Source organism: Orbicella faveolata, unplaced genomic scaffold (assembly GCF_042242905.1).
Source record: "Orbicella faveolata isolate gen_17 unplaced genomic scaffold, um_ofav_v1 contig_24, whole genome shotgun sequence".
Classification (NCBI taxonomy): Eukaryota; Metazoa; Cnidaria; class Anthozoa; order Scleractinia; family Merulinidae; genus Orbicella; species Orbicella faveolata.
The window spans coordinates 2573231-2592500 of NW_028301552.1; the positions used below are offsets into that span (position 1 = coordinate 2573231).

At 37.2% G+C, this 19270-nt stretch overlaps 3 long non-coding RNA genes across 3 annotated transcripts in view; 2 read left to right on the forward strand and 1 right to left on the reverse strand.

The window, feature by feature from the left end:
* Positions 1–47: 47 nt before the first annotated feature.
* On the forward strand, positions 48–2842 carry LOC149109963 (uncharacterized). The gene is made up of 2 exons (XR_016207810.1): positions 48–242; positions 2709–2842. It is a non-coding gene; the product is annotated as an uncharacterized LOC149109963 (long non-coding RNA).
* A 1180-nt stretch (positions 2843–4022) lies between these two features.
* LOC149109964 (uncharacterized) lies at positions 4023–15329 on the forward strand. Its single transcript, XR_016208035.1, has 2 exons — positions 4023–5534; positions 5829–15329. It is a non-coding gene; the product is annotated as an uncharacterized LOC149109964 (long non-coding RNA).
* A 2954-nt stretch (positions 15330–18283) lies between these two features.
* LOC149109965 (uncharacterized) overlaps positions 18284–19270 on the reverse strand; it is a 3066-nt gene continuing 2079 nt past the window's right edge. Inside the window, exon 2 of the long non-coding RNA XR_016208040.1 lies at positions 18284–18410. This is a non-coding gene — a long non-coding RNA (uncharacterized LOC149109965). The remainder of the gene's footprint in view (positions 18411–19270) is intronic.

Genomic DNA, 19270 nt, shown 5'->3' on the forward strand with positions numbered 1-19270 from the left:
ACAACGCATGCGCACAGAATACCGACTATCACTCTGTATCAGTCTCCACTCGGTCAAAATTTACACAACCCTCAGGAGGGGAAGGGGACCTCTTGTAGATTTTATGGCTGTGCTCATTCGTGATGCATGGTCAAAAATCTCCAATGAAAATAATTACTATTTTCATATTTCGTAAAATCCTAAATATGAGTGGATGGAAATGGAAATTGTACCTGAATTGACATGCATAGCCGGTAATGCAGGTAATCCCTACTTTATCCCTTGATCGGAAAGCCCTTCTCAATCTGTCTTTAATTCCCTAGTCTTTCACCTCAGTACTTTTAACTGACAAGGTGCTCAAGAATTCAAAATCCCTTGTTTAAAAGCCCAGGGGATAGGTGGGTGGGTCATCTCCATAATAGACTATAAAGGGACACTCTGCCTAAAAGAGGTGCCTTTTACAGGCTTGAAGCATATAAAAGGGTAAGGATTTTACATGCTGAAGGAAACCTTCAACAGACACACTTTTTGAGTTTTTTTATGTGCCAAAGTAATTTTCAGAAGTTACTCAATCTTAAGGTATAAAAAGGTAAATGAAAGAGCTATCAGCTCCTAACAACAAAATAGTAGACTTTTCTACTAAAGGTAAAGGTCTGGACATGTTTTAGATGTTAAAAATAGTCAATTATTCAAGAACGGTCTTAAATTAGAATGATGACATTTTAATTAGGTTCCAATTTTTTAATCTTAATTAACTTTTCTTAGTAATCTTTTTAAATTATGTACATATTTTATTATATATTTTTAAGGTTTTTTACCCCCCCCCCCACCCCCCACCCTGCTTTTTTTTTTTTTTTAATGTCTTGCAGTGATGGGAGCATGCCTCCCTTTGCAAGACCCCCATAATGTAGATGTAGATGTAGATGTAGACATGGGAGTGGAGCCTCCCTGTGTTAAATATAATTCAACAGTGTTGAGCGACCCCCCACCCAGTGTCTGTTCTAGGGCGCGCCATTGTAGGATTGGCGCAGTTCGATAGAAGATGCCCCCCAAATATTCATCACATGGGTCATTTTGGCGCAGCAAACATCTGCAGCTACTGACTTGTCATTTTCCTTCGTTTCCTAAGTTTTTCATAAACTTTGTGTAATTTAAAGTTTCATAGAATTGACAATGCAAAACAGTGTGCGTTTTACGAATGTTTATGACACAGACAAATAAAAATGGCTGCCAGAGGCTGAGATGAGATTCCTGGGAACAAGTAGAATAATTCTTATAGGGGGTCAATTTATAAAAACGCACGTGTTCATTGCGAACCCCTTTCTTTTCACACTTGATTGATGAAACAAGACGTGTTATTTCGGTTATTTTCTTTGTCGTTCTGCTATATTATTGTCATGTCAAAGCAGAAACGAATATTATAATTCTTTGGTCGAGAAAACAGAAGAGAAGAACACAGACCGCAAATGGAAACCAGCAGAACTGACAACATTGACGAAGATAAACTGAGTGCTACTGATGAATGCAAACCTTTTGTCGAACCAAAAGCCAAAGCAGCAAGGAGAAACTTTCAATCTACCTGACTGGAAAAATTCAAGTGGTTGCGATACAAAAAACAGTGTGTCCCCCAAAAAACTGGAATGTCCCCTAGAAATTAAATTTTTTGTTGAATGGGACAGAATGTCCCTCTTAAGTGAAATCCTAGATCAGACACTGCCCACCCCTTCCCCACTGGTAACGATGTCATTGAAATCTCTGTGATGGATTCTCAAAAAAAGTTAATTTTCTTTTCTTGGGTCATTATGTTGCATTCTTAGGGAAGGAAATTTCCTCTTTGTCTTTAAGTACATTGATGCAAAGAATGTTGTAATACATTTGCAAACTTCTGTAACGTTTTCACTGTAGCCCAAGAGAATTACATGAATGTTTTATGAGAACTACATATTGAGCTAAGTCACCCACCCCTGTAAGAGGGCCAGCTGTATCGCGAACAAATGCACTTATGTCCAGGATTGAGTGTACTTACAAAATTAATAATATACGTGAAAAAATTACTCGATTCTGATTGGCTGAGAGCAGTGCAGTTCAAGTGTAACAAAAGTGCAAAAAGTGTAACACCAGTGCTAATTACACATCGTAATTCTGAATTATGATTGGCTGAAAGACAATAGGAAATTTTTTAAGCCAATGATATCAAATAAAATGATGATGAAAATTTTGCGTGGAAACTTTGAAAAAAGGTTTCTCGAATGAGAGAAAATGGCTTCAAGAAAGATCTTCGGGCACTTCCTGCACCCGAATTTTTTCATGTTTACATTATTAATAAGTAATCATACGGTTTTTCTTGTTCAATATGGAATTAATTTGCACTTGTGAGTTTTTCAGGAAAGCTGAAATTGCACTCGCCGAAGCAGCTCGTGCAATTTCAGCTTTTTGGAAAACTCACTCGTGCGAATTAATTCCAAATTGAACTCGAAACCATATGTTTACCTATACTAATAATATACATGAAAAAATTAAACGATTCTGATTGGCTGAGAGCAGTGCAGTTCAAGTGTAACACGAGTGCAAAAAGTGTAACATCAGTGCAAAAAGTGTAACACCAGTGCAAATTACACATCGTGATTTTGGATTATGATTGACTGAAAGACAGTAGAATTGTTGTTTACAGTCTATCGAACTTTATCTCTGTCAATCTTTGTTAACCATTCCTTTATGTGCTTTTGCAGTGAAAAAGCTGGTTCACCGCGTCAAATGGACAGGATAAACCTTCAGATACGGAAGGTACAGGAAACCTGAAAAATAACAGTTTAATAAGATAGAAAAACACCAAAGACATAATGATAAACCATAAAAGAACAAGGATGGCTAAGGATAGAGAAGATCAACACGGATTGCAAACGACGAATTTGAAAAATTGAGGCTAAACTTTTCAATATGCGCAAACCGTGATTGAGCTCCTTTAAACAAGCTTAAATTTGGCTATTTCCGTAAAAAAAATCACGAGAAATTATGAGAATTAGATAAAATGTTAAAAAGAAACCGAACAAATGGCAGAGAGAAAGTTTTTCTTCCAAAGATATTTTCCAAAGACGTGAAAAAGAGGTAAGAAAACTGAATATGCGTCATAATTTGCGCGCGCATAAATTTCGTCATTATATATTAATAAAGTTGAATTATGACGCAACTGTAATTACTTAGCTGGACCAAAAGTACGTTTTACGACGCTTCACCGCGGAGTTCTTGTCTGTGAGATTTTCGACGGTTAGAGGCCAATTTCGATTTATTAAATGTCTTACTTAGCTCCGAGGCTTAGGGGAATAAAACAAAAGAGACCGCCTCGGGTCTAAGGGATGAATAATTAACTTCTTTTTTTATTATTCCGTTAAGCCTCACGGAGCCAAGTTAGAATTTTAATATATCAAAATTGGCCTATTAACTACAAACATAGCGCATTCGGATCAAAATTCCTTTCAGGTGCGTGTTTTTCTCCCAAGTTGCTCATCTTTCACAATTCAAAGTACACAATCTTAACGTGGGATGCATTTCTTTTGTTCAAAGCACATTCCTCGTGGCTGTCATGAATTTTAATGTGGGTATATATAAAGAAGTGTAGAATGACACACCCATTTTAGCGTCGGTCGATGTATCATTGAAGGCAAGGGCGAAGACATCTTAGTCGTTGTGCTCCCTTCAGGCAAGTCCATATTTTCTTTATTTATCGCCGTTGAATTGAAGGCAAGGGCGAAAACATCTTAGTCGATGTGCTTCCTTCAGGTAAGTCCAGATTTTTTCTAGCTAGTTACGTGTCCTAGCTGTTTCCCTCGTCTTTCAATTTGATCAGTTAATGGTATAATAAAACTTTCCTCAATGCTGTGAAAGCTTCGAGGTGCATGTGTTTTTCCTTGACACCGAAGACTGTATTTAGGCGAAGTTGAAAAACCGAATAGCAAACACTTCTCTTGTGAGCAACTGAATGATTATTTTTAATAAAATGTTTGTTTACGGCTTAATAATCTGCTTGGTTTGCCGTTTGACTTTGTCATTCGCAATTTGTTTCGTCACCTCGTAGCGTTACCATGTACACTCTTTTTAACTGTTATAAAAACAGAAAATTCCAACTGCCTTTGCCTTTGCTCTGATACGAAGAGAACAGTTATGTAGTTATATCAAAACCTATAACTAATTTTCAGTTCGTTCCCACTGCAGTGCACCACTTTATTGGTAGTCGTTTAAGTGTTATTCCACATTTTGAGGGAGTTTTGTTAAGTGCAAGGCCGACAGACGTCCATTAACTGATACTAATACTCAATCAAGTCAGTTTTGCTTGAGTTAACACGCGAAAAACTTAACCATGACTTTCCTGTTTTTTCACAAGAATTGACCAGAGGCAGCAAAGTTGTATCCAAAGGAATTGAATTGGAGTGACAGGCGTCATTCACCAATTCAAATGAAGTGTAGCACGACCAGCTATGGACTCCTGGCAAGTTTCATGTTGAGGACAACTCCGTTGAAGTTCAGATAAGTGAATCACAGTTGTCGCTAGATTTCATTTAATATAATCCTTTGAAGTTTTGCAGCTAAGTCCAGTTTAGGGGCATTCAGACGTAACATTAGAACCGGTTTGCAATTTAATAAAGAATGTGATCGATTTCAAAATGAGTGCATGTCGCTGGTAATTTTGTATGCCTTGGTGCTGAATGTTTCGTAATTTTAATGGACGAGTCTCGTGTTTGGACGTATTTTTGCTTAAAATTAACCCACAGACAAAAGTGACACGTATTATTTATTTCGTACTATTAAGTTAAAACATTTTTCATTTATCTGACAAATACAGGAAATCGAGTACCGAGTCCTAAGATCTTGCGATTTGGTGGCACTAAAGTTTTACTTTTTTTTTACATAATCCATTCGTAGAATGCTTCAGCTTATCGTCCTGTGAACGTGTTTTTCTGTTTCAAAAAAATTTTTTTGAAATCCATAGCAAGAATCTAAGAACTTCTAACTTATTGACTACACTGGCAAATTCGTTTCTTAATTCTAAAAAAAAAAATTTCATCTGAGCTGAAGCTAACTGACGAGCCTATAGGCGTAGTTCAATGAGGAAAATAAGTAAAAAATGGCAAAATTCTCAGCGCAGGAAAAGATTTGCAAGCTCGTTAGGCTAGCTATATTGTTGTTTGTTCGCCAACGTGAGAGCAATTGGCTTTTGAAACAAAGAGCTGTGTGGTTGTACAAAAATTAATTTCAAAACAATTGACGTCAATGTCTGCAAGCAGTGAATATTGCTCTTTATCTCTGATCCGTTCACAGAAAAACTTATTGCCAGAATGTTGTCATGGAAATCAAACGCAGATGAATCCGATGGATTGACCACACACTTCCCAAGGTTGCCTAGAGACGGACACCAACTGGCAACAGCAAACCTGGTTGGCCAAAAACCACCTGGCGCCTGCTATGAGCTCAAGGAGGAACAACATATCGTACAAAATAGAGATGTAGATGGATTGTGGCTACCTTGTGTCCACAGAGAACGAAGAGGATTAATTTAAAAAGTAAGTAAATCTCGTTATCAACCTTACAGTAAGTCGTTTATCGTAAATGGCGGCTGTCCTTCATTATCAACTCATTCTTATGCTACCAAGTTGAATAGAAATACATGAAAGATGAAGTGTTGTTCCAAATCGATTGTTTTAATTTGTGACGGCCATTTATTACGGTTCAACTTTCTGACCACAACATGCGAACAAGTTTTTGGGGTGAGCAAGTTATCTGTCCATGAAATAATCATAAGTAAACCTAGGTGATTAAATAACTAAAGTTGCTGCCGCTTGCTCTGCTATCTCCAGGATGACCAAAGATGCGTTAAAGGACAGTTCACGAGTTTCTGGATTTATTCATCGACCTTAATTAATTGAATTTCATCAACGTTAACTGGATTTTGGATGGCAGTGTGCAGAGCTCCACTTCTGGCGTACGATCGATGACTTTTGGAAAAACATCTCAGCTCAGATAAGTAGATAATGGTTTTTCTATCTTTACACTCCAAGAGTGTTAAAAACCGTGATTCTGATTGTAAAATTGATAGATTTTCAAGTTTCGTACCATTGCTGCATATAAGCGTACGGTTGTCTTGTTGTCCAGAAAATGCCATAATTTATATCAGTACAATACACGTGCACTGTATTATGTTCGATAATAATTATTATAATGAGACTACCGTTTGTTTGGAAGGACTTTGGGTCGAACTTTTGTTGACTCAGATCATTTTCACGTGGGGGGTGGAGTTATTATGTGAAGGAACATCTTGCACTTTTCATTTTACGTTCTTGGAATTAAGCGTCTGAAAACGTTCAGGTGAAGAGGAGAATACCACGACGTAAATAGTCATAACAAAGATTCTTTAATAATCATTAAATCCAATTTTAATAGCTAGCTTATATTATAACCAAGTTAGAAAGCATTATCCTTGATTCTTAGAAGCGCGAACAATACAACTCATCTTGGACTCCATGGGAATTCTATTTCATTTTTGAAGAAAATGCTAAAATTCGAAAACACATCAAAACACTACTGTTTTCTGAAAATTTACATAGTTATCAACTGTATCTAACACTGCTGTAAATTTATTAGTTGACAAGGTAGTGTTGATTAAATATTCTTTTTTCTCTTTCTCTCTCGTTCCAGGCGGCTGATATATCACTGTTGACAGAAAGAGTAGCCATCTTGGATCGCAATGTACTGTTGGACTCCTGCACAAGTTGACTATTGGAAACATCAAATCTCAGATAAGTACATTATTTATACTCTCATTAACTTTTAACAGTTTCAGTGTAAAGAATTATGAAAATCTCAGAAACTGATTAGCTAGAAGATATTGGCTTGATGAAGAACCAAATTCTTAGAATTAATATTAACAACAATATGAGAAAATCAGTAACGAGAATACACATTTAGAGCATGGGATGTACTTAAGAGTTACCACTTTGAAAAACTAAATTCTCAGAGTTAACATTTAAAACAATATGAGAAAACCAGTAATGAGAATATACACTTTGAGCATGTGATCTGTTAAAAATTACCACTCAGTTCGTTAAGCTGAAGGTCAACCTGAAACTATCGAATATTATTTCTCGTAATTCTTGTTTTTTTCAAAGCATTGATGAAGACCATAACCAAAAGTTGCGGAAATTTAGATAAGAGAAAAAAATATTTTGCTAAATTGAGAACAATGGTGGTTTCTTTTCGAGAAAAACTTAAATGAAGAGGAAGGGGTAGTAAGTAATTAATACATGGCTGGGGCTTATCAATAAAATCATCTCGTGAATGCTCACTAGTTTTCCCATTAAGCCGAGATGAATGATACATCGAACTGTCGTTTTGCATGCATACATCCTTTGCATTTGAGTAGTATTCTCGAGAATATAATGTGAAGTATCTGTATTGAAAGTTTTTAATCTTCCAGTTCGTCACATCTCGTACATTGCAAACTTCATGTAAGAGTGCTGTTTGTACAGCCGTATAACTCTTGACGGTATCACAATGAGCCAAATTAAAAGCAAGATTGCTCTAAAAAGGACTTCTTCTGGTTTTGTTTTTGTTTGTTTGTTTGTTTTTGTCGAGTAAAGAAGGACTTTAAATCTTGAAAAAAATCTTGGAAAAGCACAGCTAATCAGATAGCCGGACTACAATAGATCGTTTTCACTGTCGTGCAATAGAAAAAGAAAACAAGAAAATTCGATCTTATTGAAGATAAATAAAGAATACTTCTCTGCAGGTTTTAGGCCTATGCGCTATCCCAAACTTCAGGTATTCGCCTAAATGTTTTGCACAAATTTACAGAGCTCAGTATGGTGCCGCCATATTGGTGTACCTCCGTGGTACACCAATTGGCGAATCTTTGTTCACAATATTTACCCCATAAGTGATACAGTTTCTGATGGAAATTCTGAATATTGAAAGGGCATAGCACGATCAACTGTGTCAAGGAATTTGAGCTCGATGTATTGAATAATTTTTGAGCGACGCGGGTTTAAAAACTCAAAATTTAACAAAAATGTAAAAGCTCATTAGGGCGTTGGCCACCCAGAAATTTGGCAGTTTTTGAAGGCCAATTTCTCCTAGAATATTTCAGCCAAAGAGCCAAAGGTTTCACCAATTACTAAGTTTCACAAGCTCTTTGAATTGTTGTGGTCAATTCGTGTCTAGCGTGATACCTTCTCCGTGCAAAATAGCATGTTAATGAGGAAAAATGTAAAAAAATGACCTCGGCAAAGATTCGCTAATATGGCAGCCGGAAAATAGTGTGACAATCTGGATCTTCTTGGTTATCTAGGCCACTGATTGCCTATTCTGCACAAACCAACATATTAACACTTAACTGCTACTTTTATTTCACGGAGGGCTAAAAATCAGGAGATAAGTATGTATTTTTCGACAAACGCGATGTCACGCACTGCCATAACTCTAAAATTCAAAATGCACTTGTTTCCAAACAAAGGACACCATTGCGCTGAAATGCTGTCAAGATGTATAATTTTCGCACCTCTTATGCCTGATGAGGATAGAAACTCTGGTGGCTCTTTACGTTTGGATTTAAAAGCTTGATGACGTCACGTGAAAACGTTCCACTGAATTAAGCATAGAATAATTAAAGTCGCCTTGTTCAGATCTAATCATTACTTAGTTCTGCAATAATAATTAAGACAAAATCCGAGAGGAAATCGAGCAATTTCAGTTTTTATTGGACAAAAACCTCCATCCAGAATAATTCTAAGTATCTTGCAGTCCTTTCTGCATTTTCTAAAAGGTTAAGATATAAATAGTTGCTTGAAATAACACCGAAAACCATTTCCCATGGAAACGTGGGAAAATAAGTTTCAAAGTTTAGAGAAATTGTGCAAACAAAGGTAAACTTTCATCATCAGTTTCATTTCACCAGTAATTCCAAGTATTTCATATGAACTTCAAAATCTGTTTCAGTCGACATTTGGTGTTGTTAGAAATAATTTCCTTTGAGGAGATATTTAAAACAGTCACAAAGCCGTTTGCAATACGATGTGAATAATCTCGGTACAAAGGTTTTTTTCCACTTGTTACTCAAACGTCTTGTAGATTCCTTCTTAATTACTCGGAGGAAGATTATTGAATGAACTTGGTGAGCAATTGTAAAAGGAGACCATGAAACAACTTTCATACCGTTACTAAAATCTTTTTACACAGGATTTGGCAATATGACTTCTACCAATACCAGAGTATACAAGCTTATTGAAGTGCCTTTGCAATTAATTTTCAACTTGTTTCTTTACTTGCATAATGTTTACATTTATGGAGCCCTGAGTAGTTTTTTTTTTTCATCACGGCATGCTTATGAAAGCACGTAAGGATACTTTTTTGAATATTTTAACCGACCCACCCCTCCAAAAGAATGAAAAACGGCCAAAATATATAGGGACTTTCAGAATATATTTAGGTGATTTCAGAATATATTTCCACACTGACCATTCAAAATCTGTGCAATGTCTTCTTTGGGGGGGATAAATCTTACACGGGCTCGTAGATGGATCAAAAAGGGAGAAAATCTAAAAAAAAAATTGCTATGACTTAATTTAGGTCTACGGGTTAAATTTTGCGGAGAAAGCGTTTTTTCGCAATTTGCGATGAGTTCTTTCATCAAATTTTCTCTCATCAAATGTTCGTGATACAATGTTAACCGAAAACTGAAGTTCATTTAAAAATTTAACAAAGCAAAATTGTACTTATTAGAGTGTTTCATGTGAAAAAACGTTTTGAATGACATTCCAATGGGGAAAGGAGCATTGTTGACTGGCCGTATTATCTATTGGACGAAACTTTGTGCTAAAATATTCAGAAAATATAAATTTTAAAGAAGACTCATAAATTATTGTAACTGATCATAAAACGAAAATTAAAACTGTGTTAACACAACGATATTAAAGACATGATAAAAGGTCAGCTACACGTCGAGCTAGAAATCCTTGAAAAAAAACGCAGATTATATAATTAATAAATGGAATTTCTGTCGTTTATTTAAATCGACTTAAATGGCCATACTTCTTGACTGGTTTTAAACTCACTACTTTGTTTTCAATTTTATTGGAAACTGCATGTGAAAACCTCTGTTTTTCATACATGAAAGAATGAATTTTGAGTTGTGTATAAGAAATTAAATAGTTAGCTTAAGCAACGACGATACCTACGCCAGGGACGACTCCTAGAAAGAAACATGGGAAGAATTATTTTTTTGTGAAGTGCCGGAGATAGGAGCATTCATGGAGCTGTTTACAGTAATGATTTGGTAAATCTGACAAATATATGAATACTTCCTCCTCTTTTATAGAAAAATAAATATGGCCGTTCTGAACTGTATCGGGATCAAATCTTCTCACATACCATTTACCTTTACAACAAGAAATTTGATTGGCTGTTTATAGTAGATCCAATCTGATTGGTGTGACATACATACATCTCTCGCTCACTCACTCACTCACTCACTCACTCACTCACTCACTCACTCACTCACTCACTCACTCACTCACTCACTCACTCACTCACTCATTCACTCACTCACTCACTCATCCATTGACCCGTCCATAACATACCCGACGCGCCGACTAAGAGGTATCTTTTACGAAAAAAATAACTCAAATGATATTTCTAATCTCATAACAATCTGGATATCTGCTCCGCACGCCAATCAGTACTTAAAACTTGCTCAAACTAAATATGTAATGCCAGCGATCCATTCCAAAAAGAAATACAAAAAATTTGCCATCCCGACCTACGTTCTTCAAAATGCACAGAATCTGTTCATGTCACGTTACGGCTACAAAATGCAAAGAGATTTAAAACTCACGCGCACAACCATTGTTCTACTCAATAAACCTTTTGTTTGGTGACGTTTTCGTTGCCGTTTTATGTTTGTTTTTTTCATTTGGGATTTTTTATTTCCACAATTACATCAATTGCAATCCTTTTTTTAACAATTAATTTACAGAAGAACGAATAACGTTTGGTTTACAGAAGTTAACAATGACACCATATTGAATTAATTAAGAAAAAAGATTTTGTCAATTCTTATCTTCATACTAATTTAACTTAACGATTTTCCTTAATAATAGCGTTGTCTACTATAATTATTAGTTAAAATTGTTTCCTCAAAGATCTTCTATTCTTTAAAAAAATTCGTTTTATTCGGTTTGAAATATGTGTTTTTCAGTTTCATATTTAATTACCTAAATTCTTATGAAGTGGCTCAAGGAAGGTAATGTTTCATTACATCGACAAGTCCGCAAGAAAGATTTTCCTAAAATTACTATATAATTAAACAGATCCATCTCCTCCTCAAAAGACCCAACAATAACATCGCAATATGTAAGCGAGAGGCTTCTGTAACTCTTGATTGTGCTCAAAACCTTTTTCATTAACCTCATGCCAAAAAGAATATGAAAAAGAACAACCGAACAAAATATGGGATATTGTTTCCGTTTGCTGATTACAGATGCAGTTGGGATTAGAAACGTATCCTATTTTACTCAGGCGGTCATTAGTAAACAGAACAGAATTCAACACTTGTACCGAAAGGAGCGTTGATACGGTTCATTAGCAGCCCTCACTGAAAGAAGAAATGCCTCTGAAACTTGCTTGTCGTCAAGGCTAAATTCTTTCTTTAGCTTGACCCATTTACTTGGCTTTTCCACTTTTTGTTTTATAGGAAAACAATAGTCAAGGTCACGTTAGCGCTTGCCTTTACTGTGCTACGCAATGTAACAAGATTGAAAAAAAATAAGCAATCATTATCAACACAATATTTAGGTTAATAAATTTCTACGTGACTGAGATTGCCCTTCCGTCCAAAAGTTTTCGTTGCCGTTGCCGTCGTGGTTTGCTTGAGCTCCCTAATGTCCGGAAAGTTAGAACACACGGGTAACTGGGAGTGTAGGGCGGTGTTTCGTAAGACATTTCCGTAAATTCAAATTTATAATCATATTACCTTTGTGGGATAACTGCTCGTTTCTCCGCCTCTTTTAGCGTAATTCCGAGAGTAGTTAACGCAATTTTCCTGTTTTTTTTTTTCTTTGCTGACATCAGACAATAAGTGTTTCTGATTTTCGTGAGTGGATAATTTCCAGCTAGAACTGATACGAAAAGTAAGTGTTCCATGAGTGGTGAATTCAATGTTTGGGCGTTAACAGGGTCTGAAGACAGATGTCAGCGAGGCATCAATTCTAAAGCAAACCTCGTTGTTCACTGCATCACATGACTAAGAAATAAATGTATTACGGTTATGTTTGACAAAGGGCAATTGTGACAGGTTAGAGAGTTTACAAAACTGTTTGGCTACGTATATATCAGCCCAAAGGGAAATAAATAGACGGCTTTCTTGCCAATTTCGAGTTAAAAACTGACTCTTCGTACATCACTTGCACAAAGTGACTTGACTCAGCTCGAAAGCTCATTTCAAGGGCACCGCTTTAAAAATTGCAAATGAGCCAACGGATAATAAAGTTATAAAATTGACAGTGGATCAGCAATTAAATCTCTTGACTGAATTAAGACATTACCAAAGAGTCAGGTGATGAGAAAAAATAATACATCAACTATGAGATATTGTCTTGATGTCAAAATTAACAATATTTATTACCAAATTTTCATCTTTTGCATATAAAAATATACGAGAAAGAATGTAGCAACTAAGTATTGAATGTTTCATACTTTTAAGTGGAAAAAATATCAAACGTAAGATTTATTTGTCAAATCGCTCGCATTGTGGGCTGAAATAGCGCCACAAAACACCAGCAACAGATTGTTTTCAGTCGTGTGTCGTGACGAAAGCTGACTCTATGCATTGTTAAAGAGGAGGCTAGGTATAAGAAATGTACAATTTACAAGTTCTTTGCGGCGTTCTTATTGGAAAAGGTCAGAGAAAAGAATTGGATTTACGCTTTTGAAAACTTTGTTTAAGTTCAATCTTGACACCAAAATTGCAGTACATGTTCAAGAAGGGAAATCGATGCCCCCAAAATAACCATTACGTTTGATTTAGGAATTCTGACTTTATAAATTACCCACAGGCAGGTTGTAAGAACTGTTCTTGTGGCATATTATGTAGATTTCATCTCGATACAGTCGCTTTTTTAGAGCATTAAATGAAGCGGCTGCAATTTGTGACAGTTCGACTTAGCATGTTTTTTTAAAAAAACTAAATGACGACTAAGATGTTCAACGACAAATTAGGAAAAAAATTCCAAAGTAATACCAGGAGTGCGAAAGTGAGAAACTTGTTGAACTGTAATTCAGAGGTGGATTGTTTATAAATTCAAAAGAAAGATATCTTTGCGATTTCGGTGCAAACGAAGATGTGATTTTCCAGCATTCGCTCCGCTCCAGTTTTCACGTATTGTTCCTAGAAAGCGATAGCAAATTCAAGTTAAAAAGTCGTTCATCACTGAAACGTCTTATGTCGATTATAGAAATGAACTTTATTATTTCCAAGAAATAGTGATCGACAGCTAATTTCTACTTTCTGCAGATGATGAGAATTTCAATTAATTTCAGTTAATTACAGTAATATTAATTTCAACAAGATGATGAGAAAAAAGGAAGTCGTCAACTCTGGATCACTGTCTTGATGGAGCAGTGAATAGGCCATTTCCGAGTTTACCTTGTCCTTCTGTTTGAAAACGAGTTCTCGTGCAAAAGCACTTTTGCGATGGAAGGCAAATTTCACTCTCGATTTCTCGTCTTTTTCTAATTTTTTTGTGTACGATGACAATTAAAAAATATATTCAATACGCAGACACGTGAGTTAAGTTATAATTATCCGTTTCAAACGTTCAATAGTGCCGCCCACTTTGTTGCAAAAGTAAACAAGAAGTAAAGTTATGTTATTCCATAATGATGATTAGTTTTCGATTTTCCATTATTTTATTGTAACCAGAAATAATTTGGCAACACTCAGTTAGAAATGCTGCGGGATAGCTTAAGGAATTTTAAAATTATTCAGTACCTTTAAGATTCCTGGAAGGAATATAGCCTAGAATAATAAAATATTTCTGTTTGTCGTGAACGGATAATAAATTTTCCAGTTAGTACCGACAAAAAGTGGTAACTCCATACATGTTCGGAGCGTTTCTAGCTACGGTCTTGAGAGAGTTGTCGGCGAGGCATCAAATTCCCCCAACAAACCCGTTCTCTGTATGAAATGACTTACTATACACGACAAGTTTAGTGAGAAAATAAACGCACTCTGTTTAATGTCTGACAGTGGGAAACTGACAAGCGAGATAGTTTACAAATCTGATTTTGCCATCAGTCTCCAAAACGAAATAGAGCTTTTCGTCTACCAATTTGGAGTTTAAAATATGTTTCTTCACACTTCAGTTACACAAATAAACAGTAATTTGAGGTTCACTTAAAGAATGGCTTGATTTAGCTCGAAAAATCATTTCATGGGCACTTTATAAAATAGTAAATGAGTCAAGTTAAATGCTTTGTCTTGCGGATAATAAAGGTTTGAAATTGACAGTGGAAGAGCAATGTGTTCGTCACGTAGAAAATAGCGGCAAGGTAGAACTGAATGAGCTTTTCAATTCTCAAGAACTAGAAATCAACAAACAATTTCTCCTAGCTGTCTTAAAACATTCTCAAAAAGTCGAGTGATGAGAATAAAGAAATAAAGCAACTGTATAGGATACTGCCTTGATATCAAATCTGACAACTGCCGAATTTTCTAGTATAAGTTTAGTCAGAGTATCCATAGATACCAAGTCTGTTCCTTGCTGTTTTTAAGGTAGCTGAAGTAGATCTACAGTTCTTATTCATTTTAGCATAACACGTTGTTAACTTGACTTTCTATAGGATGATAATAGAATCCTGGTTAATGGATTTTGTGATAAACTAGCACCCAAATATTGATGGCAACCTATCAAATCCAAAAGATACGAATAGCTCGTGTATAAGAAAAGGAATTAAAGAAAGAAAAAACTTGACATAGAGATTTGAAACTTTTCCGCTCATTCTTGTTAAACCGGTACAGTTGGTAAATTAGCATATAACGTCTCAGTGGACGTATTTTCAATTGCCTAGATAGCACTTAAACTTGCCTTCTTACTGATCAATAATCATAATTCTTGTCAACAGGATCACAGAGATAAGACGGATCCGTTAAGAAAATGGACTGCAGCACTTATCAATATTAAATTCAACCACCTTAAAATAGTGTTGAAAAAGGAGGCGAGCAAGTCTTCGAAAAGATTAAAGTGACTTTTTGGAAAAACATTACTGAATTTTTGAAAGCTATTTAATCAATAAACAAGACTTGCAACATAGCTTTCATCAGCATTTTCTTCTCTGAAACAATGTGAATCAAAGTACAATACTTAAGAGAAATTTCGCAAAGCCTTTCCTAGTGTTAAGAAGGTGTAAGGGCTAATTAAAGGACTCACAAAAAAGAGCTCTTGAAACCTTCTACAACATTAGATCATTAAATAACGAAAAAAAGATATATAAACAAGCCGCAAATTAAGTTTGCGGCCAAATCCTGTGTCCTTGTCCATTACTTAAAAACTTAAACAAAGTGTGTTAACAGAGGAGGTAGTAGGGAGCAAGATGACTCTTTTTCCCTCCTTCCTCCTCCCCAGAGGAGGTAGTAGGGAGCAAGATGACTCTTTTTCCCTCCTTCCTCCTCCCCAGAGGAGGTAGTAGGGAGCAAGATGACTCTTTTTCCCTCCTTCCTCCTCCCCAGAGGAGGTAGTAGGGAGCAAGATGACTCTTTTTCCCTCCTTCCTCCTCCCCAGAGGAGGTAGTAGGGAGCAAGATGACTCTTTTTCCCTCCTTCCTCCTCCCCAGAGGAGGTAGTAGGGAGCAAGATGACTCTTTTTCCCTCCTTCCTCCTCCCCAGAGGAGGTAGTAGGGAGCAAGATGACTCTTTTTCCCTCCTTCCTCCTCCCCAGAGGAGGTAGTAGGGAGCAAGATGACTCTTTTTCCCTCCTTCCTCCTCCCCAGAGGAGGTAGTAGGGAGCAAGATGACTCTTTTTCCCTCCTTCCTCCTCCCCAGAGGAGGTAGTAGGGAGCAAGATGACTCTTTTTCCCTCCTTCCTCCTCCCCAGAGGAGGTAGTAGGGAGCAAGATGACTCTTTTTCCCTCCTTCCTCCTCCCCAGAGGAGGTAGTAGGGAGCAAGATGACTCTTTTTCCCTCCTTCCTCCTCCCCAGAGGAGGTAGTAGGGAGCAAGATGACTCTTTTTCCCTCCTTCCTCCTCCCCAGAGGAGGTAGTAGGGAGCAAGATGACTCTTTTTCCCTCCTTCCTCCTCCCCAGAGGAGGTAGTAGGGAGCAAGATGACTCTTTTTCCCTCCTTCCTCCTCCCCAGAGGAGGTAGTAGGGAGCAAGATGACTCTTTTTCCCTCCTTCCTCCTCCCCAGAGGAGGTAGTAGGGAGCAAGATGACTCTTTTTCCCTCCTTCCTCCTCCCCAGAGGAGGTAGTAGGGAGCAAGATGACTCTTTTTCCCTCCTTCCTCCTCCCCAGAGGAGGTAGTAGGGAGCAAGATGACTCTTTTTCCCTCCTTCCTCCTCCCCAGAGGAGGTAGTAGGGAGCAAGATGACTCTTTTTCCCTCCTTCCTCCTCCCCAGAGGAGGTAGTAGGGAGCAAGATGACTCTTTTTCCCTCCTTCCTCCTCCCCAGAGGAGGTAGTAGGGAGCAAGATGACTCTTTTTCCCTCCTTCCTCCTCCCCAGAGGAGGTAGTAGGGAGCAAGATGACTCTTTTTCCCTCCTTCCTCCTCCCCAGAGGAGGTAGTAGGGAGCAAGATGACTCTTTTTCCCTCCTTCCTCCTCCCCAGAGGAGGTAGTAGGGAGCAAGATGACTCTTTTTCCCTCCTTCCTCCTCCCCAGAGGAGGTAGTAGGGAGCAAGATGACTCTTTTTCCCTCCTTCCTCCTCCCCAGAGGAGGTAGTAGGGAGCAAGATGACTCTTTCCATGGATAATTTATTCATATATTCAATTTAGGTAATGACTCCAGAAATCGTTATAAAGAAGGTGCAAATGCTTTTATTATTAACATAGATTATCCTCTACCTAGCTTGGAAGGAGAATTACTTTGCATTTAAATTTAGTTGATTCGAAGATACATTTTCTATTCCCAAAGCGGAGCGCAATGCCCTTAGAAAATCGTCAGTGAGAGATACCCCTACTTGATGTTTTGCGCACAGTGGTTTATCTTTTGGCCAAAATTCCACAGTATCTTACCGGGGAAGATTGTTCGAAGAGTGTTAATATCTGTTCCTCAAACCCCCACTCTACTGAATGAAACAATCGCGCGTGAGGAATAAATTTCTTCCATAATTCCCTATTTTCCTAGGAAGGAGATTTGGAGGGAAGTGTATGTCTTAACCATAATCTCTTAATCTTTCCTTAAAAGTCAACAGTGATTATATTTTGAGTAAAACTTCCTCCCAAAGTAATTTTCTTTAAGATGGTCAAGACTTAGGAAATGGCTGAAAGACTAGACTGGTTATTTATGCCCATAGTGTCGACACAGTGTAGTTTAGTCTTACCGCTACTTCTTAACCTTTAAACCTCTCAGAGAAAAGTACTTTGAGAGGAAGTCTACCACATATTACAACCCCTTTTTGAACTTTAAAGGACGAGTGGAGGATTATGGATGAGAGTTAAACTTCCTCTCCAAATATTCTCTCTAGGAAAGTAAAGGATTATGGACGAGATTTAATCCTCCTTCGCGATTGTTTCATTCAGGGTAGTGGGGGTTTTCGGGGACAGGAATTAAGACTCTTCGAACAATCTTCCCCTGTAAGATGGTGGGGGATTTTTGGCCGAAGATAAACTACTGTGCACAATGGCTCGTGTAGGGGTATCTCACGATTTTTTATCATCTGACAATTTTTTTCTGGCATTGCCCTCTGATTTGGGAATGAGGAATGTTCATTGAATTAAACTGAATTTAAATGCAAAGTAAAGGACAACGACACAGCTTTAACCGCACTCACCTTTCTGGTTCTGCGGCATATTTTTTCTACAGTTATTTTCTAAATAATATTTTATCACAGGAAGTTGTAAGAGCTTATTGGAGTCTAGTCTTTAATTTGCTCTTTGCACCTTCCTTACATCAGCTAAGTTTACTTTCGTTATTTGCGAAAATCTCTATCTTTTTATTCTTCCCTCATACAGACTTGATATTATATATATTCACGTCCGCTTCATTTGTTAATCAACTATTTCATCGTAACTTATGATGAGGATCAACAGATTTACGATAAACGGAGTACAGGTGCTTTTCTTAAAGTTTATTTCCAAGCTCAAAGAGAATTTATTTGAAAGTGTTTCTGCATTTGTCTTTTAACCAGTTGGTCGCTGTGGTGTATCATTGTTTACTTTCTTTACTATTCCTCAGGCTACCTGTTGATCGAATCAAATATTAACAGTTCATCAGAATGTATCACGCAGAATCAACATGTATTATAACATAACTAAAGCAAAGCGCGCGCTCTGATTGGTTAATTTAGCGTTTACTATTTGCCTATGGGTGTACGCTGCTGACGTGTGTGCTAATGTTTACAAAGCAAATCTTTTGACAGACATTGTTTCCAAAGTAATGGCCGACGTTCTTCTGCCAGAAATGCGAAACTGTCTTCACAGTTGTCTGAAGATGAAACTTTATCGAGTTACTGGTGTGCAGTCGGTTGTCATGAATGAATTTTCGCGCGCTTGTTTTCTCTTGTCATGTAAGACTACACGAACATATTTTTTGTGATGTAGCTCAATAAAAGGACTTCTGTTGTTCCAATGTCTCAATGTTATGTTATAAAACAAATGGTAAACGCCATAGCGTGCACTATTGAGTTATGGATGCACTTGGGAGGTTTGTTAAGCACTCAAGAAGCTAGAGTCGCACTCGGCTATTGCCTCGTGCGACTCTTACGCTTCTTTCGCGCTTAGCAACCTCCCGCGTGGATCCATAACTCAATAGTGCACGCTATGGCGTTCACCATTTGTTAATTATTATGCGATGAACTGTCGGAGTGAGGGTGCTGCTGGGATACTCTCCTACTAGTTCTATATTTTCTTCCCAAATAAACTTACGGTGCTTACATATATAATGAAATGTTCACAAGGTAACGCTAGCTTTTGGCTTCAGAAAAAAAATAAACAAATACTAAGCAAAATAAACTAGTTGTTTAACTATAGAACTTTTACTAAATGATTGCCGATTAAATCTCTACACTTTAAAACGTCACCATAGTGTTATTGAGCGCAGA